Source organism: Cherax quadricarinatus, chromosome 88 (assembly GCF_038502225.1).
Source record: "Cherax quadricarinatus isolate ZL_2023a chromosome 88, ASM3850222v1, whole genome shotgun sequence".
Taxonomy (NCBI): Eukaryota; Metazoa; Arthropoda; class Malacostraca; order Decapoda; family Parastacidae; genus Cherax; species Cherax quadricarinatus.
In genome coordinates, this window is record NC_091379.1 from 6,704,399 (window position 1) to 6,730,892 (window position 26,494).

The window sequence follows — 26,494 nt, forward strand, 5'->3', positions numbered from 1 at the left end:
ATATTATTGAGTGAGCTTAATATTTATGATGAATTTGACCATCTTTGGTGGGTGTGCAGTACTCACCTAGCACACCCTGAATATACAACCCACTTGGTATGATAAGTATGTGACTAAGGATGATAATGCTTGTTAAGACCCAGTGCTGAATAAATGTTGATAAAAGTCTGAAAGCTCGTCTTCTATGTTTTCATTTTTTGTCTTGCTTGAGCAACTGTTTCCTTCACTTTTCTGCATATGAAATCAACACAAAAGAGATACAGTGGACCCTCGGTTATCAGCCGGTCCGGATATTGACCAGTTCGGTTATCTCCCGTTTTTTTGGCCAAAATTTTATCCCAGTTATCAGCCATATTGGATGCGTCCACCCATAGCAAAGTACAAAATTGAAGGAGGAAGAGAGAGGGGAGAATGTGCCTTCTTCAGTGATTAAGTTAGTCTACGATATGTATGATACTAAAGCAGCAGGAGTTGATAAAAGCTATAGCGCCAGCCAGCGATAAAGTGTGGCATTAACAGTGTAGCAAGTAAGTTAAGTGATTAAGCGATAGAAAAAGAACAACACAAAACTGACTCGTCCAATGTTGTTGGAGGTATATAGGGCCACTGGCAATATATGCTGCTCTGCCTATCTTCCACCACCCTAAACCAATGCCAGCATCTCCTCCAAGGTACAGTAAGTGTAAATATTTCATATTTATAAAGTGTAAATATTTCTTATTTATAAATTAAAATGTAAATACTATTTCTTATTTATAAATTACGTACATTGTTTCAGTGTGAATAGTGGTGGTAGCAGAGCCGCCACCACCACCATCATTATATGTACGGCTTATGCTGTCAGTGGCCCTTATCAACCCACCACCAGTCCTCACATACATAATGACATATAATATTCATTCTGGAGTATATGTCATGTTTCTATGTTATTAATATTGTTTATTATGTCATATTTTCATATAGTCGGACTTGAGTCCTGGAAATGGGAAGTACAATGCCTGCACTTTAAAGGAGGGGTTTGGGATATTGGCAGTTTGGAGGGATATGTTGTGTATCTTTATACGTACATGCTTCTAAACTGTTGTATTCTGAGCACCTCTGCAAAAACAGTGATAATGTGTGAGTATGGTGAAAGTGTTGAGTGATGATGAAAGTATTTTCTTTTTGGGGATTTTCTTTCTTTTTTGGGTCACCCTGCCTTGGTGGGAGACGGCCGACTTGTTGAAAAAAAAAAAGAAAAAAAAAGATGAATTGTGATAGATAAATAAGCTGTGGAATTGATAATAGCATCATATTTAAGCATTTTGTCCTGTCTCCAAACAATAAACTTGCCACCCTCTCCGCTCCTCACCGTTTTGCATATGCCAACAAGACTCTTCAATAGAGGTAAAAGTGATTTGAATGCTCATTTATCCATTTCATTAGTCATTTTATTTAGTTATTGTTTTGTGTATGTAAAACTATAGTTAATCTTTAAAAAAAAAACGTATTTTTTTTTAATATTTTTGGGTGCTGAAACTAAATCCAATTAGGATTTACATTAATTCTTATGGGAAATATTATTTCAGTTTTTGGCCATTTCGGTTTTAGGCCAGCCTTCTGGAATAGATTATGGCTGATAACCGAGGGTCCACTGTACATTATAGGGTAAAATTTCCTTATATCATGTACTTGTCTGTGGATCCTTGCTGAATAATTCAGTTTGCATATACTATATTTTCCATAGTGTATTGAAAAATGGTGTATTGCATCAATACATTGCTTACTGAATACATTTTGTGTGTCACAGTATGTGGAAAGACATGTAAATTTACCTGTGATTTGAGGAGGCATTTGATATTCATTTTTTTTTTTTTATGAACCCAGCCAGACAAAAATTCTTTACAGTATGTACAATGAGCATCCAAGCCTTTGTAGCTTCTGAAATTCTCCGATGTACATATATACTTAACTAACACACAAAACAGACTTTATTGCGGTGTCCTGTAGCTGTGTGGATAATCCACTCGGCTCACACATTGAGGTTTGTGGTTCAATCCCTGGTACGGTGGAAACATTAGGGCACGTTTCCAAAAGACACCTGCTGTCACTGTTCACCTAGCAGTAAGTAGGTACTTAAGTGGGGGACAAAATTAACCTAATTTGCCCCAAAATGCTCTGCACAACAAGGGACTTTCTATATGGTAGTATGTCATTGATGTCAGCTATGTAGAAATAAAGATTATTATTATTATTATTATAAGTGGAATGCAGTTAGGGTGATTGACATATATTATTGCTTTATAGGAAGTCCCTTGTTATGCTTTAAATAGCATTATTTCAACAGACCACCGTGATTTATCATATATGGATCTTAACCAGTCCTTAGCTGTAATTTTCGTTAGTGTCTCACAATTTCCTGCAGGTCAAGATAGTTTCAGTACTTTAAAGCTTCTGCTTCCACTATTTTGGAAGCTTTAATTAATTTTTCTGTTATATAATGGTTATTTTATTACTTGGTATTACCTACATAGCTACTTATACACGTTATGGTGCCACTCATGGTGTATGTGTGAACACCTTAATTTGATGTAGCTTTGGACTATGTTGTCCCATCTGTTGTGTTTATGTTGATGCAGTGCAAGACAGTATTGCCCACACTGGTGTTTATTTTGATGCAGTGCAAGAAATGTTGTCTACACTGGTGTTTATTTTGATGCGGTGCAAGACAGTGTGCCCACACTGGCATTTATTTTGATGCAGTGCAAGACAGTGTGCCCACACTGGCATTTATTTTGATGCGGTGCAAGACAGTGTGCCCACACTGGCATTTATTTTGATGCGGTGCAAGACAGTGTGCCCACACTGGCATTTATTTTGATGCGGTGCAAGACAGTGTGCCCACTGGCATTTATTTTGATGCGGTGCAAGACAGTGTGCCCACACTGGCATTTATTTTGATGCGGTGCAAGACAGTGTTGTCCACTCTGCTGTTTATTGTGATGCAGTGCAAGACTGTGTTGTCCACACTTGTGTTGTGGTGTAGCGTGGGAAAACATTGAAGTCTGGCATGTTCATTGTCATGTTTGTTTTGGTACTGAGGGAGAATTCTTAATTGGCGGAGGCACCGTCGTGCTCAAAGGCTTTGTGTTGCAGTGTTCAGGTTGCATACACAATTTGAAATTCAAATAGAAATATGTAAATTAGAAATGTTCAGCCTAATACAATTTTCGTTAGTACCCGAATTACGCCGGCGAGAATTGTATTGCTGGGGAAATTTTTGTGTGTTATTGTTAGCATTGCATCTCATCCCTCTCTCTCCCCTCCCCTCTTCCCCCGCCTCTTACCACCACTATCGCCAACACTATCAGTTTGTCATGACAACTACTATCACCATTGTTACTGCCACTCCACAACCACCACCACATTCCCATCACCACAACTCGCGCCAACAGTCAGCACCACTACCATCACCAACAGTCCCCATCACTACTATCACTATCATCATCACTGTTACTATGCCTCCGCAATCACAATCACCATCAAATTGCCATAACCACAACTATCCCCAGCAGTCACCATCACTACTATCACCACCACCACCACTATGGCCACAGTCACCACCAGTCGCCCTCACATTGCCATCACCATCACCTCCACGGTGCCCCGTGGCCTGGTGGTTAAAGCTCTCTCTTCATACAGCGAGGGTCTGGGGTCTATTACCAGCGAGGGTAGAAACATTGGGCGTGTTTCTTTACACCCGTTGTCTATGTTCACCCATCAGTGTTAGTCGACTGGTGTGGGTCGCATCTTGGGACAAAACTGACCTAATTGCGAGAAATGCTCAGCATAACAAGTCTTTCTATATAGTAGTATGTCAGTGATGTCAGCTAGGACTGTATACCTTGTACATGTACTTGTAGAAATAAAGATATAACCACAGCTATCGCCAACAGTCACTTGGCTCACCGAGAACCTCGGCATCTATTTAGGCATAAATGTTCGGGATATTTACCCCATTTGTCTAAATTTGGTGACAGAGGGAACGACTCGTATATGTAGAGTGTGGTGCTAGTAAGACTCTTTAGCGCCTAGTTATTATTATAATATTTTTTCATACCTTGTGATTATGACTTGTACAATGCACAAAGAAAATGGGATGTTGACTGCACAAAGAAAATGGGATGTTGACTGCACAAAGAAAATGAGATGTTGACTGTTGTGACAGTGAGGGGAAGATGGGCGATAAAGTGAGAGACTGTAAGACGAGGGGAGGGAGCAAGGGGTGATAAAAGGAAGTGGGGAGAACATGCTGACGAAGGGGGTGTTAAGGGGCGATTACTGCTCCCTTTCTTCCTCCGTCTCCCTCTCTACCTCTACCTCCCTCTTTACTCCCTCTCTACCGCCTTCATCTCCCTCTTTACTCCCTCTCTACCGCCTTCATCTCCCTCTTTACTCCCTCTCTACCGCCTTCATCTCCCTCTTTACTCCCTCTCTACCGCCTTCATCTCCCTCTTTACTCCCTCTCTACCGCCTTCATCTCCCTCTTTACTCCCTCTCTACCTCCACGTGGCTCCCTCTTTACTAAACATTACAAGTACACGATATATTAAGAGTGAACAGTACAGACAAGTTGATATATAAGCCACATGTGTAACAGTTGTGTCTGTTGATAAGACACATGTCACACCTGGGTGTGTATTGATAAGACATGTCACACCTGGGTGTGTATTGATAAGATACATATCACACTTGGGTGTGTATTGATAAGACACATGCCACACCTGGGTGTGTATTGATAAGACACATGCCACACCTGGGTGTGTATTGATAAGACACATGTCACACCTGGGTGTGTATTGATAAGACACATGTCACACCTGGGTGTGTATTGATAAGACACATGCCACACCTGGGTGTGTATTGATAAGACACATGTCACACCTGGGTGTGTATTGATAAGACACATGTCACACCTGGGTGTCTTTATTGATGAAACATTTCGTCAATAAAGGCACCCAGGTGTTTCACATGGATTTTCATCAATAAAGACACCCAGGTGTTACACATGTGTCTTCAATAAAGACACCCAGGTGTGCTACACAGGTGTCTTATTCATCAGTAACTGCGATAATTGGTTAATGAGGGTAAAGGTGAGTAATAAAAGTGGCAATAAAATGAGGGGAATAAAGCGCAATAAAAGCAGCAGTTCTGTGTAGAAGGCAGTCACTAAACCATTATTATTTTATTATTATTATTATTAGTATTTTATTGTTGTAATCATTATTATTTCGTTATTATTACTATTGTAATTATTATTTTTACTATATTTAGGAGGTGGTAAACCAGTAGGTGTTGGGTATTATTCTGGATTAGCACAGGTCCAGATCTTGTCCAGGTTGTTTTTTCAAGTTGTGTGAGAGACAAGAAGAGTGGAAAGAGAGAAGAGGGGAGGGAGAGAGTAGAGAGAGAGAAGATGGTAGAGAGAGAGAGTAGAGAGAGAGAAGAGGGTAGAGAGAGAGAGAGAGAGCAACACGCAGGGGGTCCTTGAAGGAGAGTGATAACTCCAAGGGGTTGGAACGGGAGAAGGTGCGAGGAGAGGAAGAGGAGGGAAGGAGGAGGAGAAAGAGAGTAGCCTGGGTTGAATAATACATGTACAAATCTTTTGTTCTCCCTTGTTCTTCCCTCTTCTTTATACACTTCATTCTTCTTTATACCCTTCATTCTTCTTTATACCCTTCATTCTTCTTTATACTCTTCATTCTTCTTTATACCCTTCATTCTTCTTTATACTCTTCATTCTTCTTTATACCCTTCATTCTTCTTTATACTCTTCATTCTTCTTTATACTCTTCATTCTTCTTTATACTCTTCATTCTTCTTTATACTCTTCATTCTTCTTTATACCCTTCATTCTTCTTTATACCCTTCATTCTTCTTTATACCCTTCATTCTTCTTTATACTCTTCATTCTTCTCTTCTGTATACCCTTCAGTCTTCTCTTATACACCCATCATTCTTTATCATCTTGTTATTTCCTTCCTTTATCACGTTCTTATATTATCCACTGTCTTCACTATATATGTTTCTATTTTCTCCATCACTTCCTCCTCCTTCATCTTCTCCATCTCTTCCTCCTCCCTCTTCATCTTCGTCTCTTCCTCTCCACTCCCTCTCCATCAGTTAGACTGTGATGGGTGTGTGGACCAGCGGGCCTCCAGCAACAGCCTGCTTGAACAGGCAGTCAGCAGGAAAAAGCCTGACTCCAAGAGTAAAAAAAAAACTCTAAATCTGTCAAAGGTATCACAGGTGTTGTGATTTGTGTTGGTTGAAGGTGCAGTTACACAGTGGCAACACCAGCAGTGTGTTGCTACACTATTCTCTGTGATCGTTACACAGTGGCAACACCAGCAGTGTGTTGCTACACTATTCTCTGTGATCGTTACACAGTGGCAACACCAGCAGTGTGTTGCTACACTATTCTCTGTGATCGTTACACAGTGGCAACACCAGCAGTGTGTTGCTACACTATTCTCTGTGATCGTTACACAGTGGCAACACCAGCAGTGTGTTGCTACACTATTCTCTGATAGTTACACAGTGGGAACACCAGCAGTGTGTTGCTACACTATTCTCTGATAGTTACACAGTGGCAACACCAGCACTGTGTTGCTACACTATTCTCTGTGATAGTTACACAGTGGCAACACCAGCAGTGTGTTGCTACACTATTCTCTGTGATAGTTACACAGTGGCAACACCAGCAGTGTGTTGCTACACTATTCTCTGTGATAGTTACACAGTGGCAACACCAGCAGTGTGTTGCTACACTATTCTATGTGATAGTTACACAGTGGCAACACCAGCAGTGTGTTGCTACACTATTCTCTGTGATAGTTACACAGTGGCAACACCAGCAGTGTGTTGCTACACTATTCTATATGATAGTTACATAGTGGCAACACCAGCAGTGTGTTGCTACACTATTCTATATGATAGTTACACAGTGGCAACACCAGCAGTGTGTTGCTACACTATTCTCTGATAGTTACACAGTGGGAACACCAGCAGTGTGTTGCTACACTATTCTCTGATAGTTACACAGTGGCAACACCAGCAGTGTGTTGCTACACTATTCTCTGATAGTTACACAGTGGGAACACCAGCAGTGTGTTGCTACACTATTCTCTGATAGTTACACAGTGGGAACACCAGCAGTGTGTTGCTACACTATTCTCTGATAGTTACACAGTGGCAACACCAACAGTGTGTTGCTACACTATTCTATGTGATAGTTACACAGTGGCAACAAAAGTTGGCTATATTTTTCTTGTCATATTCTGTCACACACGATGAGTCACATACATAGTGTTTAAATATGTTAACCTGAGCTGGGAGACATCAGTAGTGTTAACCTGAGCTGGGAGACATCAGTAGTGTTAACCTGAGCTGGGAGACATCAGTAGTGTTAACCTGAGCTGGGAGACATCAGTAGTGTTAACCTGAGCTGGGAGACATCAATAGTGTTAACCTGAGCTGGGAGACATCAATAGTGTTAACCTGAGCTGGGAGACATCAGTAGTGTTAACCTGAGCTGGGAGACATCAGTAGTGTTAACCTGAGCTGGGAGACATCAGTAGTGTTAACCTGAGCTGGGAGACATCAGTAGTGTTAACCTGAGCTGGGAGACATCAGTAGTGTTAACCTGAGCTGGGAGACATCAGTAGTGTTAACCTGAGCTGGGAGACATCAATAGTGTTAACCTGAGCTGGGAGACATCAATAGTGTTAACCTGAGCTGGGAGACATCAGTAGTGTTAACCTGAGCTGGGAGACATCAGTAGTGTTAACCTGAGCTGGGAGACATCAGTAGTGTTAACCTGAGCTGGGAGACATCAGTAGTGTTAACCTGAGCTGGGAGACATCAGTAGTGTTAACCTGAGCTGGGAGACATCAGTAGTGTTAACCTGAGCTGGGAGACATCAGTAGTGTTAACCTGAGCTGGGAGACATCAATAGTGTTAACCTGAGCTGGGAGACATCAATAGTGTTAACCTGAGCTGGGAGACATCAGTAGTGTTAACCTGAGCTGGGAGACATCAGTAGTGTTAGCCTGAGCTGGGAGACATCAGTAGTGTTAACCTGAGCTGGGAGACATCAGTAGTGTTAACCTGAGCTGGGAGACATCAGTAGTGTTAGCCTGAGCTGGGAGACATCAGTAGTGTTAACCTGAGCTGGGAGACATCAATAGTGTTAACCTGAGCTGGGAGACATCAATAGTGTTAACCTGAGCTGGGAGACATTAGTAGTGTTAGCCTGAGCTGGGAGACATCAGTAGTGTTAACCTGAGCTGGGAGACTTCAGTAGTGTCAGCCTGAGCTGGGAGACTTCAGTAGTGTCAGCCTGAGCTGGGAGACTTCAATAGTGTCAGCCTGAGCTGGGAGACTTCAGTAGTGTCAACCTGAGCTGGGAGACTTCAGTAGTGTCAGCCTGAGCTGGGAGACTTCAGTAGTGTCAGCCTGAGCTGGGAGACTTCAGTAGTGTTAACCTGAGCTGGGAGACTTCAGTAGTGTTTGCCTGAGCTGGGAGACTTCAGCAGTGTCAGCCTGAGCTGGGAGTCTTCAGTAGTGTCAGCCTGAGCTGGGAGACTTCAGTAGTGTCAGCTTGAACTGGCAGACTTCAGTAGTCTCAGCCTGAGCTGGGAGACTTCAGTAGTGTCAGCTTGAACTGGCAGACTTCAGTAGTGTCAGCTTGAACTGGCAGACTTCAGTAGTGTCAGCTTGAACTGGCAGACTTCTGTAGTGTCAGCTTGAACTGGCAGACTTCAGTAATGTGAACTTGAACTGGCAGACTTCAGTAGTGTCAGCCTGAGCTAGGAGTCTTCAGTAGTGTCAGCCTGAACTGGGAGACTTCAGTAGTGTCAGCTTGAACTGGCAGATTTCAGTAGTATCAGCCTGAGCTGGGAGACTTCAGTAGTGTCAGCTTGAACTGGCAGACTTCAGTAGTGTCAGCTTGAACTGGCAGACTTCAGTAGTGTCAGCTTGAACTGGCAGACTTCAGTAGTTTCAGCTTGAACTGGCAGACTTCAGTAGTGTCAGCCTGAGCTAGGAGTCTTCAGTAGTGTCAGCCTGAACTGGCAGACTTCAGTAGTGTCAGCCTGAGCTGGGAGCCTTCAGTAGTGTCACCCTGAGCTGGGAGCCTTCAGTAGTGTCAGCCTGAGCTGGGAGCCTTCATTAGTGTCAGCCTGAGCTGGGAGCCTTCAGTAGTGTCAGCTTGAAGTGGCAGACTTCAGTAGGACAGAGGATTGGCAACTATGACAGCTTTAAGACACAGTAACAGAGCTGCACTCACTGTTTCTTTTTGAGAGTTACGTAGTGTTATATTGGCCTGCTGGGGCTCCACTTAATGTTCCACTGAAGACTGCATCAGTGGTTCCTGGTACAGTCTGCAGCAACCACTACAGTCTGTAGTGGTTGCTGGTGCTACCGAGGTTCCGTAGTGTTCCACTGTAGACTACACCAGGGGTTCCTGGTCAACTGTAGTTGGGTGTAGTTAGTGCCCTCTGCCTCCTGACCCAGTACACTAACTCACACTCAAACCCCTGGATTCATTGGCTGCTTCAGTACACACGAGAGAGAGAGAGAGAGAGAGAGAGAGAGAGAATGGGAGTGAGGGTGAGAGAGCTGGGAATGAGGGTGAGAGGGCTGGGAGAAAGAGAAAGAGCTGGGAATGAGAGAGGGATAGAAGACTGGGAGTGAGGGTGAGAGAGAGAGAGAGAGAGAGAGGTGGGAGTGCCAGTGTGGCACTCTCACAGGCAGGCAGGCAGCTAGTCAGTCAGTTGGCACTGAGATATGGTGGCATTCGCGCGTGTTGGGCCTCCTCCTGGCTCTCTCATACCTACTTCACACTGATACAGAAGCACCCCTGTGAGCTTGTCTCTCACAGTAAATATGTGACTGCGGCTCAGATAGTGGCAGTATATGTGACTCTAGGCTCTGGTAGCAGCAGTATATGTGACTATAGGCTCTGGTAGTGGCAGCATATGTGACTAGGCTTTGGTAGTGACAGTATATGCGACTCGAGCCTCTGGGAATGGCAGTATGTGTGACTCTAGGGTCTGGTAGCAGCAGTATATGTAACTAGGCTCTGGTAGTGGCAGTATGTGTGACTCTAGGCTCTGGTAGTGGCAGTATGTGTGACTAGGCTCTGGTAGCAGCAGTATACAAGTCTTTAGGCCCTGGTAGCAGCAGTATATATGACTCTAGGCTCTGGTAACGGTGGGCTAAGTGTTATCAGTGTGGTCCTCCCTGTGTAGATCTCTAGGAATCTGAGGGACTGGTTGCCTTATTTCATACTGTCCTCTGTCATCTCTTGTGTTAAATGTGCAGGACTATGGTGATAGGTATTCTAGTCTAAGTAGTGATGGTGATAGTATTAGTATAATGTTAATAACGAATGTAGTGATGGTGAGAGTGGCGATAGTGTTAGCACAGTTTAGTGATGGTGATAGTGTTAGCACAGTGTAGTGATGGTGAGTGGTGATAGTGTTAGCACAGGGTAGTGGTGGTGACAGTGGTTCACTACTTCAGTAAACCACTGAGAATCCAGATACACAAACCAGTTTTGAAAATAAACAGAGATGAATTGATCGCACGAACGACGAACATTGTAGTAAGACTGTAAAGGCGGATTATTGTCACGAACGCATTGTAAAGGCGGATTATTGTCACGAACGCATAGATAATGCCACGTTATAAATACGGATTGATTGCACGAACGACAAGCAGTTCATCAAGGCTTTAAAGGCGGATTGTGTTCACGAACCCAGTACATAACAAAAGGCGTATATGAAACAAGTTACGAATGCGGATTGACGGCAGTGGAGAATTATTCCGGACTGGATGTACGAACGATACATAGAAGACGAAATCTAAGCTGAGTTGAGTGGTAAGTTTAGTTGTCATAAAAATAATTACGAAAGGAGTAAGCACAGGTAACGTTATCTAGCAACGTGTAGCAGTGTCTAACAGTTTAGTAGTGCCTAACTGTGTTTAACAGTGTTTACAATGTCTAGAGTTAGTAGCAGTGTCTTGGTTAACTACCCAAGTGATGTTAAATGTTTTCAGTTACTGGTGTCATATTGAGTCTCTGTCTCTCTCTCTCTCTGTCTCTCTCTCTCTCTCTCTCTCTCTCTCTCTCTCTCTCTCTCTCTCTCTCTCTCTCTCTCTCTCTCTCTCTCTCTCTCTGCTGTTGCTTTATGTGTGGGTGTTGGTGCGTTTCCATAAAGTTTATATCTGGCACCTGGGAAGTTGTGGCCAACCAGAATAGTACAGTAGGCAAGGTGCCTACCATCACCACGAAAATAGGGGTGGTGGTTTTTGTGCTAGATGGTTCAAAATAACACCTCTGTTTAATGGTGGTGCCTTGATAATAGTGAAGAGCTCTTGATTTAAGGAATTGGAACAAGAAACAAGTAAATATGACAACAGCCAGGCATATATCAGGGTGGATAACGAGAACATTCAAAACAAGAGAAATAATGCCAGTGATGAAATTATTCAAATGACTTGTGCTCTCTTATTTAGAATTTTGTTCAGTGTTGACAGCCCCGTTCAGGGCAGGAGAGAAATCGGAAATGGAACAAATAGTGATCATTTACGGCCAACATAAAACGAATAAAGCATTTAAATTATTGGGAACGTCTCACTGTCCTAAATATGTAGTCACTGGAGCAGAGGAGAGAGAGATACATGATAATATATACCTGGAAGGTATCTCTGGGCCTTGTTCCAAATCTGTACACTGTCATAACATATTGGAGTGAGAGATATGGGAGGAAGTGTAAAGTAAACCGAATGAAAAGCAGGGATGCCGTGGACACAATAAGAGAACATTGTATCAGCATTTGTGGCCACGGATTATTCAACATCTTATCAGAAGTTATCAGAAACACTGCTGGAACAAGTGTAGAAATCCTCAAGGGGAAACTGAACATGTTCACCAGGTGCCAGATCAACCAAGCTGTGATGGATATGTGGGTCAGTGGACTAGCAGCAGCAATAACCTGCCTAACCAGACAAGCACAAGACGAGCCTGTCCCATGGCCGGGCTCCAGGAGTAAAAAAAAAAACCCTTGGAAACTAATCAAATGTACATCCCTCTTTCTTGGATCAAACCTGATTCCCTCTCATTCCTCAGGTGCTGCATAGCCCTTACGGGTTTAAGGATTCCTTTTGACTACAGGAGTAGTTCCGCTTTACAGCGCTTCACTTTACAGTTTGGTTAATGCAGTGGTTTTCACTTGGTCATTCTTCATTTACTCAAGACTTCCTACAATAAATATATTCACCACTCACAATAAGCTAAGGACGAAAATATTTTAAAGTAAGTAATGTGTGTACTGTATATATATATATTAGACCTAGCTCTGTTGCTCACTTAATATACGAGTGTAAACTTATCAGGGTTTTATATGTATTTGAAAGTGAAAAAAGTCTGTTTCACTTCACGGCGATTTTTGCTTTACAGCAGTAGCCCAGAACATAACCTGCTGTATAAGTGGGACCTTACAGTAGCCCAGAACATAACCTGCTGTATAAGCGGGACCTTACAGTAGCCCAGAACATAACCTGCTGTATAAGTGGGACCTTACAGTAGCCCAGAACATAACCTGCTGTATAAGTGGGACCTTACAGTAGCCCAGAACATAACCTGCTGTATAAGTGGGACCTTACAGTAGCCCAGAACATAACCTGCTGTATAAGTGGGGCCTTACAGTAGCCCAGAACATAACCTGCTGTATAAGTGGGACCTTACAGTAGCCCAGAACATAACCTGCTGTATAAGTGGGACCTTACAGTAGCCCAGAACATAACCTGCTGTATAAGCGGGACCTTACAGTAGCCCAGAACATAACCTGCTGTATAAGCGGGGCCTTACAGTAGCCCAGAACATAACCTGCTGTATAAGCGGGGCCTTACAGTAGCCCAGAACATAACCTGCTGTATAAGTGGGACCTTACAGTAGCCCAGAACATAACCTGCTGTATAAGCGGGGCCTTACAGTAGCCCAGAACATAACCTGCTGTATAAGTGGGACCTTACAGTAGCCCAGAACATAACCTGCTGTATAAGCGGGGCCTTACAGTAGCCCAGAACATAACCTGCTGTATAAACGGGGCCTTACAGTAGCCCAGAACATAACCTGCTGTATAAGTGGGACCTTACAGTAGCCCAGAACATAACCTGCTGTATAACTGGGACCTTACAGTAGCCCAGAACATAACCTGCTGTATAAGTGGGACCTTACAGTAGCCCAGAACATAACCTGCTGTAGAAGTGGGACCTTACAGTAGCCCAGAACATAACCTGCTGTATAAGTGGGACCTTACAGTAGCCCAGAACATAACCTGCTGTATAAGTGGGACCTTACAGTAGCCCAGAACATAACCTGCTGTATAAGTGGGACCTTACAGTAGCCCAGAACATAACCTGCTGTATAAGTGGGACCTTACAGTAGCCCAGAACATAACCTGCTGTATAAGTGGGACCTTACAGTAGCCCAGAACATAACCTGCTGTATAAGTGGGACCTTACAGTAGCCCAGAACATAACCTGCTGTATAAGTGGGGCCTTACAGTAGCCCAGAACACAACCTGCTGTATAAGTGGGGCCTTACAGTAGCCCAGAACATAACCTGCTGTATAAGTGGGGCCTTACAGTAGCCCAGAACATAACCTGCTGTATAAGTGGGACCTTACAGTAGCCCAGAACATAACCTGCTGTATAAGTGGGACCTTACAGTAGCCCAGAACATAACCTGCTGTATAAGCGGGGCCTTACAGTAGCCCAGAACATAACCTGCTGTATAAGTGGGACCTTACAGTAGCCCAGAACATAACCTGCTGTATAAGTGGGGCCTTACAGTAGCCCAGAACATAACCTGCTGTATAACTGGGACCTTATAGTAGCCCAGAGCATAACCTGCTGTATAAGCGGGGCCTTACAGTAGCCCAGAACATAACCTGCTGAATAAGCGGGGCCTTACAGTAGCCCAGAACATAACCTGCTGTATAAGTGGGACCTTACAGTAGCCCAGAACATAACCTGCTGTATAAGCGGGACCTTACAGTAGCCCAGAACATAACCTGCTGAATAAGTGGGACCTTACAGTAGCCCAGAACATAACCTGCTGTATAAGTGGGACCTTACAGTAGCCCAGAACATAACCTGCTGTATAAGCGGGACCTTACAGTAGCCCATAACATAACCTGCTGTATAAGCGGGACCTTACAGTAGCCCAGAACATAACTTGCTGTATAAACGGGGCCTTACAGTAGCCCGGAACATAACCTGCTGTATAAGTGGGACCTTACAGTAGCCCAGAACATAACCTGCTGTATAAGCGGGACCTTACAGTAGCCCATAACATAACCTGCTGTATAAGCGGGACCTTACAGTAGCCCAGAACATAACTTGCTGTATAAACGGGGCCTTACAGTAGCCCGGAACATAACCTGCTGTATAAGTGGGACCTTACAGTAGCCCAGAACATAACCTGCTGTATAAGCGGGACCTTACAGTAGCCCATAACATAACCTGCTGTATAAGCGGGACCTTACAGTAGCCCAGAACATAACTTGCTGTATAAACGGGGCCTTACAGTAGCCCGGAACATAACCTGCTGTATAAGTGGGACCTTACAGTAGCCCAGAACATAACCTGCTGTATAAACGGGGCCTTACAGTAGCCCGGAACATAACCTGCTGTATAAGTGGGACCTTACAGTAGCCCAGAACATAACCTGCTGTATAAGCGGGGCCTTACAGTAGCCCAGAACATAACCTGCTGTATAAGTGGGACCTTATAGTAGCCCAGAGCATAACCTGCTGAATAAGCAGGGCCTTACAGTAGCCCAGAACATAACCTGCTGTATAAGTGGGACCTTACAGTAGCCCAGAACATAACCTGCTGTATAAGCGGGACCTTACAGTAGCCCAGAACATAACCTGCTGTATAAACGGGGCCTTACAGTAGCCCAGAACATAACCTGCTGTATAAGTGGGACCTTACAGTAGCCCAGAACATAACCTGCTGTATAAGTGGGACCTTACAGTAGCCCAGAACATAACCTGCTGTATAAGCGGGGCCTTACAGTAGCCCAGAACATAACCTGCTGTGTAAGTGGGACCTTACAGTAGCCCAGAACATAACCTGCTGTATAAGCGGGACCTTACAGTAGCCCAGAACATAACCTGCTGTATAAACGGGGCCTTACAGTAGCCCAGAACATAGCCTGCTGTATAAGTGGGACTTACAGTAGCCCAGAACATAACCTGCTGTATAAGCGGGGCCTTCCAGTAGCCCAGAACATAACCTGCTGTATAACTGGGACCTTATAGTAGCCCAGAGCATAACCTGCTGTATAAACGGGGCCTTACAGTAGCCCAGAACATAACCTGCTGTATAAACGGGGCCTTACAGTAGCCCAGAACATAACCTGCTGTATAAACGGGGCCTTACAGTATCCCAGAACATAACCTGCTGTATAAACGGGGCCTTACAGTAGCCCAGAACATAACCTGCTGTATAAACGGGGCCTTACAGTATCCCAGAACATAACCTGCTGTTTAAACGGGGCCTGCTTATACATTACTAAAAGTCCTGGAGGCAGTTGTTGAATAAGAAGGCTGTGGTGGTCATGTTGGAGTATATACCACCAACAACCTGATATGGCTGATCAACCAAGTTGTGGTGTTAACGGAGTGTGTGCGCGCTACGAACACCAGCAGTCTGATTGATCAGCCAACAGGGAGCGCTAGGAAGGGACGGTGACCCCTTGAACCTTTTACAGTTAAATTGTCGACAGGCGCCAGGTAGATAGAGAAAAAAAACAGATAAAATAAGTGTGTGTGAGAGGGAAGGAAGGATGAGAGGGAGGGAGGTATAGTAAAGGAGGTTACACAAGCACTGGTTGAAAGACTGGTTGTGTGCAGGCAGGAGGGACGGGTGTAGGCAGACAGGAGGGACGGGGGTGTTGGCAGGCAGGAGGGACGGGTGTAGGCAGACAGGAGGGACGGGGGTGTTGGCAGGCAGGAGGGACGGGTGTAGGCAGATAGGAGGGGCGGGGGTGTTGGTAGACAGGAAGGGGTGCGAGTAAGGGTGTAAAGAGAGAGGAGGGGGTGCAGACAGGAGGGGCGGTGTTGGTAGACAGGAGGGAGTGTGGGCAAAGGTGTAGAGAGGAGGAGGCCGAGTACAAGCATCATCATCCTTCCCATCTACTACATCTCATCTCATCTCTCAAGACAAGACAAAGTTTAGGTAAAACTCATGTGGGTTAAGCAGGGAAATGGGGATACCTGGAGTTTACCTGGAGAGAGTTCCGGGGGTCAACGCCCCCGCGGCCCGGTCTGTGACCAGGCCTCCTTAGGTCAGTGTCCCAGGATGCGACCCACACCAGTCGACTAACACCCAAGTACCCATTTTACTGATGGGGAACATAGACAACAGGTGGAAAGAAACACGTCCAATGTTTCTACTCTGGCTGGGAATCGAACCCAGGCCCTCACCGTGTGAAGCGAGAGCGTTAACCACCAGGCCACCAGTGGTGAGAGGTAGGTTATGAGTGGTAGAGAGAGTACCAGTAGAGAGAGTACCAAGACTTAAGAGACACCTAAGTTTCCCCGTCTTCTGATAACATGGTCATTTTTCCAGTATAATCTAACTTATCCCTAATTACTATCACATTTGCTTTGTTTCGTAAGGTGAAGTCCAGGATCTTTTCTGAATTCATGGTATAACTTAACAAATCTTTGAGGATAGCTGTGTTGAAGAGGTTAACCCAGTAGCTAGTTAGTTAGTCTCTCAGAAACATCGACTGATAGATCAACTCCCAAATATCTGAACACATTCACTAGACTCCCTCCACTCTGATAGCCAGTCTTTATTGACTAGAGTTTTTTGTTACTCTCGCCACTTTGCTCCTTCCTGTAGAGAACAAAAAGGCACAATACCGTGACCGGAACAATACATTAACCCATCCATAGAAGAGAGAGAAGCTTACGACGACGTTTCCGTCCGACATGGACCACGACGAAACGTCGTCATAAGTTTCTCTCTTTTATGTGCTGGTTATTTGTGTATTTTTCCTTCCTATGTTCACTGTTAGTTTCCCCTCTTTTACTTTAAATTCCTCCACCAGCCCTTGCAACTTCTCTTCAGAAGTTGCAAGAGCAACTGTGACAACTACCACTTTTCAGCTTCATTGCCTTTCAGTCCCACACCTCTCCCCAACACCCTAGCATTTCCGGAAAATAATTTCTCTTTCTCCCACAAACTCTAAGATGAGGCTCACTGTCTACCAGGAAGACAAGTCTTTTCATAGGCTTTGTTGTACCTGGTTGTGCAGGATACCAGCACAAGCACACTAGAGCAGTCAGGAGAGTGAGCAGTATAGTTTACGACAGATGTTAGTTGTCATATGATTTATTGTATATTTCCACCAACTGTTAATCCAACAGTGCAACCTGGGATGAAGTCATCGCTGACGTACAGTGTACTATACACTGTGATTACAGTGCCTCTGTAGGAGGCACCCGACATGCATTATATGGCGTAGATAAGCGTTTACCATATATACAGTTATTTACACTGTATACAATAGGTTTATCAGATACAATAATGTGAGTGGGTTGAGAGTATAACTCTGCTGCTACTTTAGACAGCCGTACAGAAGAGAGACTAGTATGGTGGTAATCATCAGGAGAATTTGAAGCTTCTGGGCCGCCCCTACATGCAAGGCAGTTTATCCTGGAGCCCCTCTCCTCACCCTGACTGGCAGACCTCCAGCACAAGCTAGCAGTCACCCCATATTTGAATGGTACACTATTGGGACAGACAAATGTTCGTGGTTACACTTGATCGTTGAATATAACACTATTTACGTCTGCCACACTATCTTACCTTTCGCACCCCAACACCTGTTCTGTTGCAACATCTGCCACATTGCTCCCCTGTCCACCCATTCATATGCCCATTCTATATTCACAAATGCAACAAGCATTTTCTTTCCCTTATCTAAGTACCGTATAGTCAAATGTAAACACTTGGTCTCCTCAACCCCTGGTAGATTCTCCTTGTTCCTCTGTACTCATGCTTTCTTTCATTGCGCTAACTATACTAATTCTGCCATACATTTTTAGCGCTCCACTCTGTGTGTATACTTTGCTTAGAGATAGGTGATTGATGGATTGTCTTTCTCATTGCCTCTCAACCTTATCAACATTTCTACCTCTTCTCCGCGTCCATCCATTTCTCCTTTTCTTTTCCACTACTCTCTCTCACATTCCCTTCCCCTTTTTCTCGACCTCTCTCTTGGTCTCAGTCCCATCTACTCCCTTCTATTCCCTCCTCCCTCTCCCAACCCCCTCTACCACCCCCTCCCCTCTCAGCCCCACACGCACCTACGTACTAATGAGGATCTTATCTCTTTATATAATTTTGACCATTCAAGTGTTGAGACCTTCCTAGTTGTGTCGTTGGTCTATCATGACCTTCCTGGTCACTAGTTGTGTCGTTGGTCTATCATGACCTTCCTGGTCACTAGTTGTGTCGTTGGTCTATCATGACCTTCCTGGTCACTAGTTGTGTCGTTGGTCTATCATGACTTTCCTGGTCACTAGTTGTGTCGTTGGTCTATCATGACCTTCCTGGTCACTAGTTGTGTCGTTGGTCTATCATGACCTTCCTGGTCACTAGTTGTGTCGTTGGTCTATCATGACTTTCCTGGTCACTAGTTGTGTCGTTGGTCTATCATGACCTTCCTGGTCACTAGTTGTGTCGTTGGTCTATCATGACTTTCCTGGTCACTAGTTGTGTCGTTGGTCTATCATGACCTTCCTGGTCACTAGTTGTGTCGTTGGTCTATCATGACTTTCCTGGTCACTAGTTGTGTCGTTGGTCTATCATGACCTTCCTGGTCACTAGTTGTGTCGTTGGTCTATCATGACCTTCCTGGTCACTAGTTGTGTCGTTGGTCTATCATGACCTTCCTGGTCACTAGTTGTGTCGTTGGTCTATCATGACCTTCCTGGTCACTAGTTGTGTCGTTGGTCAACTATCATGACCTTCCTGGTCACTAGTTGTGTCATTGGTCAATCATGACCTGGTCACTAGTTGTGTCGTTGGTCAACTATCATGACCTTCCTGGTCACTAGTTGTGTCGTTGGTCTATCATGACCTTCCTGATCACTAGTTGTGTCGTTGGTCTATCATGACCTTCCTGGTCACTAGTTGTATCGTTGGTCTATCATGACCTTCCTGGACACTAGTTGTGTCGTTGGTCTATCATGACCTTCCTGGTCACTAGTTGTGTCGTTGGTCAACTATCATGACCTTCCTGGTCACTAGTTGTGTCATTGGTCAATCATGACCTCGTCACTAGTTGTGTCGTTGGTCAACTATCATGACCTTCCTGGTCACTAGTTGTGTCGTTGGTCTATCATGACCTTCCTGGTCATTAGTTGTGTCGTTGGTCTATCATGACCTGGTCACTAGTTGTGTCGTTGGTCTACCATGACCTGGTCACTAGTTGTGTCGTTGGTCTATCATGACCTGGTCACTAGTTGTGTAGTTGGTCTATCATGACCTTCCTGGTCACTAGTGTCGTTGGTCTATCATGACCTTCCTGGTCACTAGTTGTGTCGTTGGTCTATCATGACCTGGTCACTAGTTGTGTCATTGGTCTATCATGACCTGGTCACTAGTTGTGTCGTTGGTCTATCATGAACTGGTCACTAGTTGTGTCATTGGTCTATCATGACCTGGTCACTAGTTGTGTCGTTGGTCAACTATCATGACCTTCCTGGTCACTAGTTGTGTCGTTGGTCTATCATGACCTGGTCACTAGTTGTGTCGTTGGTCTATCATGACCTGGTCACTAGTTGTGTCGTTGGTCTATCATGACCTTCCTGATCTCTAGTTGTGTCGTTGGTCTATCATGACCTGGTCACTAGTTGTGTCATTGGTCTATCATGACCTGGTCACTAGTTGTGTCATTGGTCTATCATGACCTGGTCACTAGTTGTGTCGTTGGTCTATCATGACCTGGTCACTAGTTGTGTCGTTGGTCTATCATGACCTGGTCACTAGTTGTGTCGTTGGTCTATCATGACCTGGTCACTAGTTGTGTCGTTGGTCTATCATGACCTTCCTGATCTCTAGTTGTGTCGTTGGTCTATCATGACCTGGTCACTAGTTGTGTCGTTGGTCTATCATGACCTTCCTGATCTCTAGTTGTGTCGTTGGTCTATCATGACCTGGTCACTAGTTGTGTCGTTGGTCTATCATGACCTGGTCACTAGTTGTGTCGTTGGTCTATCATGACCTGGTCACTAGTTGTGTTATTGGTCTATCATGACCTGGTCACTAGTTGTGTCGTTGGTCAACTATCATGACCTTCCTGGTCACTAGTTGTATAGTTGGTCTATTATGACCTTCCTGATCACTAGTTGTGTCGTTGGTCTATCATGACCTGGTCACTAGTTGTGTCATTGGTCTATCATGACCTGGTCACTAGTTGTGTCGTTAGTCTATCATGACCTGGTCACTAGTTGTGTCGTTGGTCTATCATGACCTTCCTGATCTCTAGTTGTGTCGTTGGTCTATCATGACCTGGTCACTAGTTGTGTCGTTGGTCTATCATGACCTGGTCACTAGTTGTGTCGTTGGTCTATCATGACCTGGTCACTAGTGTCATTGGTCTATCATGACCTGGTCACTAGTTGTGTCGTTGGTCTATCATGACCTGGTCACTAGTTGTGTCATTGGTCTATCATGACCTGGTCACTAGTTGTATCGTTGGTCTATCATGACCTGGTCACTAGTTGTGTCATTGGTCTATCATGACCTGGTCACTAGTTGTGTCGTTGGTCAACTATCATGACCTTCCTGGTCACTAGTTGTATCGTTGGTCTATCATGACCTGGTCACTAGTTGTATCGTTGGTCTATCATGACCTGGTCACTAGTTGTGTCGTTGGTCAACTATCATGACCTTCCTGGTCACTAGTTGTGTCGTTGGTCAACTATCATGACCTTCCTGGTCACTAGTTGTGTCGTTGGTCTATCATGACCTTCCTGGTCACTAGTTGTGTCGTTGGTCTATCATGACCTTCCTGGTCACTAATTGTGTCATTGGTCTATCATGACCTTCCTGATCACTAGTTGTGTCGTTGGTCTATCATGACCTTCCTGGTCACTAGTTGTATCGTTGGTCTATCATGACCTTCCTGGTCACTAGTTGTGTCGTTGGTCTATCATGACCTTTCTGGTCACTAGTGTCGTTGGTCTCTCATGACCTTCCTGGTCACTAATTGTGTCATTGGTCTATCATGACCTTCCTGGTCACTAGTATCGTTGGTCTGTCATGACCTTCCTGGTCACTAGTTGTGTCGTTGGTCTATCATGACCTTCCTGGTCACTAGTATCGTTGGTCTATCATGACCTTCCTGGTCACTAGTTGTGTCGTTGGTCTATCATGACCTTCCTGGTCACTAATATCGTTGGTCTATCATGACCTTCCTGGTCACTAGTTGTGTCGTTGGTCAACTCTCATGACCCTCCTGGTCACTAGTTGTGTCGTTGGTCAACTCTCATGACCCTCCTGGTCACTAGTTGTGTCGTTGGTCAACTCTCATGACCCTCCTGGTCACTAGTTGTGTCGTTGGTCAACTAGCATAACTTCCCGTGATAGACCATCACGGGGGTTGGGGTCAGCAGTCTTACGAATCTTTTGGTGATCAGCTGTGACCTTGACCTCTGACTCCTCCTCCTCCAGTTGAACTTGATGTGTGACCTTGGTCCTGAAACTGCTGCTTTCATCTTCCATTCTGACCTTTGGATCTTCAAGTGTGACCTTTGGAACTTGGTCTCTTAGCCTTTGAGCTTGCATTTTTGATGCTTTGACCTTGACACTTGCTCTTTCGAACTTGAAGTTTAAGTGTTTTTAAGCTTGATTCTTAATCCCTTGAGCCAAATGTTGGTTCTTCGCACTTGATTCTTCTCTGAACTTACCCTTAGGTCCTTGGAACTTGATCTTTGAACTTGGAACGTGATCTTTGATCTTGTTGGCTCAAGCTTTTTTAAAGTTTTACCTCTAGCTTGGAATCTTGATCTCTGACCTCTACTTGTGACCTGACCTCTACTCGTGACCTGACCTCTACTCGTGACCTGACCTCTACTCGTGACCTGACCTCTACTCGTGACCTGGCCTCTACGTGTAACCAGGAAGTGAAGTTGACCTAGGAGCCCGCGTTTGGCATTTGGGGTCGACCTTGAGTGGATGACTTGTGTGAGTGAAGCTTGAGTGGGACCTTAGAGTGGCACCTTTGAGTGAGAACTATGAGTGGGATCTTCGATTGAGATCTGTGAGTGGGACCTGTGAGTGAGACCTGTGAGTGGAACCTCAGGTGCTGGTGAATAGAACATGCTAAGGGAGGTGGTGTGTGTATAACATTTATCAATAGTATATTGAAGGAAGTGTTGACGGAGGGGGAGAGGGAGGATGGATGGGTGGGATAGGTAGTTGGTAGGAGTGGGGGAGATGAGAGGGAGGGGGGAGGGGGGATAAGAATCAGTGCTTGGGTTGAGTGGCAGTGATCAGCCATGGGGAGGAGGGGGATGGTAGGGGGAGGGAGGCAACTGGCAGTATGATATATATCAATATGTTTGGCCGCCTCTGTGTACCCTTGTGTGTGTGTGTGTGTGTGTGTACTCACCTATTTGTACTCAGGGGTCGAGTCACAGCTCCTGGCCCCGCCTCTTCGATGGTTGCTACTAGGTCCACTCTCTCCTTGCTCCACGAACTTTATCGTATCTCTTCTAAAAGCTCTGTATGGATCCTTCTGTATGGATCCTTCCTTTATACTTTCTCTAATTTCTTGACGTGATTGACCAGGTGTGGGTTCCAAACTGGTGCTGCATACTCCAGTATGGGCCTGACGTACACGTTGTACAGTGTCTTGAATGACTCCTTACTTAGATGTCGAAATGCTGTTCTTAGGTTTGCCAGGCGCCCATATGCTGCAGCAGTTATTTGGTTGGTGTGCGCCTCAGATGTGCTCGGTATTATACTCACCCCAGGATCCTTTTCCTTGAGGTTTGTAGTCTTTGACTCTCTAGTCTGTACTCCCTCTGCAGTCTTCTTTGACCTTCCCCAATTTCATGATTTTGCACTTAGTGGGGTTAAACTCCAGGAGCCAGTTGCTGGACCAGGCTTGCAGTCTGTCCAGATCTCTTTCTGGTCCTACCTAATCCTCCTCCGTTTGAATTCTCCGCATCAGTTTCACTTCGTCTGCTAACAGGGACACTTCTGAATCTGTCCCTTCCTTCTTGTGTGTGTGTGTGTGTGTGTGTGTGTGTGTGTGTGTGTGTGTGTGTGTGTGTGTGTGTGTGTGTGTGTGCGCGCGCGCGAGTGCTTACCAAGTTATCTTCGCTGGGGTCGAAACACAGCTCCTGACCCTGTTTCCTAGACCACTTCGACTGTCCTCACTGACTGCTGGCCTCCTGGTTCTTATATCTGCTCTTGAAGCTGTGTATTGAGTCTACCTTCACTACTACCTCATCTAATTCATTCCACTTTTCAACCAGCCTGAGACTAAAGAAATACTTCATGACATCACTATGATTCACTGTATAACCTTGATCCTGGTGCTGTGTCACCTTGATCCTGGTGCTGTGTCACCTTGATCCTGGTGCTGTGTCACCTTGATCCTGGTGCTGTGTCACCTTGATCCTGGTGCTGTGTCACCTTGATCCTGGTGCTGTGTCACCTTGATTCTGGTGCTGTGTCACCATGATCCTGGTGATGTCACCATGATCCTAGTGCTGTGTCACCTTGATCCTGGTGCTGTGTCACCATGATCCTGGTGCTGTGTCACCATGATCCTAGTGCTGTGTCACCATGATCCTGGTGCTGTGTCACCATGATCCTGGTGCTGTGTCACCATGATCCTAGTGCTGTGTCACCTTGATCCTGGTGCTGTGTCACCATGATCCTGGTGCTGTGTCACCATAATCCTGGTGCTGTGTCACCATGATCCTGGTGCTGTGCCACCTTGATGCTGGTGCTGTGTCACCATGATCCTGGTGCTGTGTCACCATGATCCTGGTGCTGTGTCACCATGATCCTAGTGCTGTGTCACCTTGATCCTGGTGCTGTGTCACCATGATCCTGGTGCTGTGTCACCATAATCCTGGTGCTGTGTCACCATGATCCTGGTGCTGTGCCACCTTGATGCTGGTGCTGTGCCACCTTGATCCTGGTGCTGTGTTACCTTGATACTGGTGCTGTGCCACCTGGATTCTGGTGCTATCACCTTGATACTCTTGCTCTCAATTCAAACACTGTCTCTTTAACTAATGCCACGTTTGGTCAGTGCCAGTAGACAGCCCAACACACACATAGACACACACGCACACATACATGTACGTACGTACACGTACACATGTGCGTATGGGTGTCACCTTGCCAACAATTTCCGTGTCACTCGTGCTCATTAGGGCGTCAAGAGCCGGGTAATTTGCCATGCTAGAGGCGGAACTGTCACTCATTTAGGTGATTAGGGTGTCAGGTGAGCCGCAGGTGAACTGACACGCACACGCACATACACACACAGGTTACATTGTCATAAATTTAGACAGAATGGCCTTACTCTCTCCATTGTATAATAATAATAATAATATAATTGTTATGGTTAAATATCGTGTACCCTATGTAGTTCTGTATCTCATTGTTGTCTGACTGTACATTTCAAGTGTATTTCTTCCTCGATCTGTGTGTTGCTGTATATGAATTATATTTAGAAGATAACCTTAATTCAAGACAGCGACTATTACAGTAGTATGTTAATTGGGACACTGATGAAAAGACATTTATTTGGAAAATTAATGTTTATTTGAAAAATACACGGCAATGATATGACAGATAATTGATTTAATAAGAGATGTGACTATCCTTTGCTTTTATAAGCATTGCTACACACTTTGGCATAGAATTGACCAATATTGAGCACATTTTGGCAAGTTCTTCGTCTTGGTACCGGGTTCTAATAACAGCAGCAATTAGTTTCTCCACGGTTGAACAATCATGTTTCGCGATCCTGCGTTTTGTTATTGTCCATAGATTCTCAGTTGGGTTGAGGTCAGGAGAGTTTCCAAGCCAATTTAGAACTCTCAGCCCACTCTCTTCGAGGACTGTCACCATTTTTCTGGAAGTGTGGCATGGAGCAAGATCCTGCTGGAAAATGTTTTCTCCATCAGGAAAGTCTTTATCCGCAATGGGAAACAAATGAGTTGCCAGGATTGTCTTGTATTTGTCATCGTTCCTTCAACAATAACAAGCCGTCTAGGGCCTTTAACAGTAAAACTTCCTAAAACATTAGGTGGGTGTTTTGCCTCTTGTTGAATGTGTCCATTCCGAAGAGGTTCGCCTTTGCTGTGTCTCATTACCACTGATATGTACCCATGTACTTCAAGATGCACTACCACTGATATTTACCCATGTACTTCAAGATGCACTACCACTGATATTTACCCATGTACTTCAAGATGCACTACCACTGATATATACCCATGTACTTCAAGATGCACTACCACTGATATATACCCATGTACATCAAGATGCACTACCACTGATATATACCCATGTACTTCAAGATGCACTACCACTGATATATACCCATGTACTTCAAGATGCACTACCACTGATATATACCCATGTACTTCAAGATGCACTACCACTGATATATACCCATGTACTTCAAGATGCACTACCACTGATATATACCCATGTACTTCAAGATGCACTACCACTGATATTTACCCATGTATTTCAAGATGCACTACCACTGATATATACCCATGTACTTCAAGATGCACTACCACTGATATATACCCATGTACTTCAAGATGCACTACCACTGATATATACCCATGTACATCAAGATGCACTACCACTGATATATACCCATGTACTTCAAGATGCACTACCACTGATATATACCCATGTACTTCAAGATGCACTACCACTGATATATACCCATGTACATCAAGATGCACTACCACTGATATATACCCATGTACTTCAAGATGCACTACCACTGATATATACCCATGTACTTCAAGATGTACTACCACTGATATATACCCATGTACTTCAAGATGCACTACCACTGATATATACCCATGTACTTCAAGATGTACTACCACTGATATATTCCCATGTACTTCAAGATGCACTACCACTGATATATACCCATGTACTTCAAGAACTACCACTGATATATACCCATGTACTTCAAGAACTACCACTGATATATACCCATGTACTTCAAGATGCACTACCACTGATATATACCCATGTACTTCAAGAACTACCACTGATATATACCCATGTACTTCAAGAACTACCACTGATATGTACCCATGTACTTCAAGAACTACCACTGATATATACCCATGTA

The 26,494-nt window shown here is 44.6% G+C and overlaps 1 protein-coding gene across 5 annotated transcripts in view; it reads left to right on the forward strand.

Annotated features, from left to right (window-relative positions):
* Positions 1 to 26,494, forward strand: part of LOC128698509 (adhesion G protein-coupled receptor A3) — a 257,504-nt gene that overhangs the window by 23,824 nt on the left and 207,186 nt on the right. The window contains exons 1-2 of one of the 5 annotated variants that reach the window (XM_053790764.2): positions 9,799 to 9,903; positions 10,615 to 10,924. The exons of 2 other annotated variants lie outside the window; for them this stretch is intronic. The gene's annotated coding sequence lies outside the window, so the exon portion shown is untranslated. Of the gene's footprint in view, positions 1 to 9,798; positions 10,925 to 26,494 lie in introns of those variants that run through there. 2 more of the 5 variants (XM_053790762.2, XM_053790763.2) reach the window with 2 other exon arrangements.